General features: G+C 46.8%; 1 pseudogene; it reads right to left on the bottom strand.

Annotated features, from left to right (window-relative positions):
• Window positions 1–501: 501 nt before the first annotated feature.
• LOC108543155 (interferon-induced transmembrane protein 3 pseudogene) lies at window positions 502–1,010 on the bottom strand (annotated as a pseudogene).
• Between the last annotated feature and the right edge of the window lie 457 nt (window positions 1,011–1,467).

Raw genomic sequence — 1,467 nt, 5'->3', positions numbered from 1 at the left:
TGTATTTATTATTCATGCATAAATAAATCTGCTTTAAACTATGTTATATAGTTTTTATGAGAATGTTAAACCATTGATTCATGATCTTTATTGAATTTTTTTTTTTTTTTTTTTTTTTGATACGGAGTCTCGCTCTGTCACCCAGGCTGGAGTGCAGTGGTGCGATCTCAGCTCACTGCAAGCTCTGCCTGCCAAGTTCAAGTAATTCTCCTGCCTCAGCCTCCTGCGTATCTGGGATTACAGGTGCCTGCCACCATGCCCGGCTAATCTTTGTACTTTTAGTAGAGATGGGGTTTCACCACATTGGCCAGAATGGTCTCCATCTCTTGACCTCGTGATCCACCTGCTTCGGCCTCCCAAAGTGCTGGAATTACAGGTGTGAACCACCTCACCTGGCTCTCGACTTTTTTTTTTGTTTTAACCAGAAGCATGTGCACTTTATTAAATGCCATTGTGTAAAAGTGTGTGAGGACAAAAGGCTGATACAGGACTTGGCTCCGGGGGCAGGGCAAGGAATGGAAGATGGAGTGCATGGGATACAGGTCACGGGCAGAGCCCCTGGCCTGGATGATGCCTCCTGATCTATCGATAGACTTGAAAGATCAACACCGGGATGATGATGAGCAGAACAGTCATGATGATGCCCACAATCAGGGCCCAGATGTTCAGGCACTTGGTGGTGGAGGCATAGGCCTGGGCCCTGGTCAGGTCACCAACCATTTTCCTGTCCCTAGACGTCATGGAGTAGGCAAATGCTATGAAGCCCAGGCAGCTGGAGTTCATGAAGAGGGTGTTGAACAGCGACCAGACAACATGGTCGGGCACAGAGGTCTCACTGCTGAAGCGGATCATGGTGGACATTGGGGGAGCAGGGTTGTGGGGCGCCCCCACCACAGCCATCTCATGCTCCTCCTTGAGCATCTCATAATTGCAGGGGCGGCCGCTGTTGGCAGGAGTGAAGAAGGTTTGGAAAGTGTGGTTCGTGGTGTCCAGGGAAGACCAGCTGTGGTCAGGTTGCTGGGATGGTTCTCAATAGGCCCTCCCTCTCCCTAGTAGTTTCAATTTCTCCTGAACTATTAATTTAATGAAGAAGCCCTTTTTTTGTTAATGCAAAGTCAATGCAAAGGTAAACTTCCGCCAAGCTTACCTGTATAAACTGTGAAAACACAGATTGCAGGGCATCTCTTCCAGAGTTAATGATTCAGTAGGTCTGGGATAGGGCCAAGAATCGTGTTGCTCCAAGTGAAACTGATGCCATTGATATAGATGAAGCAAAGAGACAGTCTGGAAAGGCATGATAAAACCCTAAAGGATATTAACCCTTGGAGTCTTAGGGAAATGCAAGAGAATGTGTTATAAGAGTGGGTACAATTCTGATTTTTGTCAGAACCAAAGAAACAGGGTCACCGGATGTTCATTAGAATATGGTTTCCAAAAGTCATGGAAGCAGACAAGGCTGCAGCAGAA

This window comes from Rhinopithecus bieti, unplaced genomic scaffold (assembly GCF_001698545.2).
Source record: "Rhinopithecus bieti isolate Rb0 unplaced genomic scaffold, ASM169854v2 scaffold_21726, whole genome shotgun sequence".
NCBI classification, from domain to species: domain Eukaryota; kingdom Metazoa; phylum Chordata; class Mammalia; order Primates; family Cercopithecidae; genus Rhinopithecus; species Rhinopithecus bieti.
This window is presented reverse-complemented; position numbering and strand designations above follow the sequence as displayed.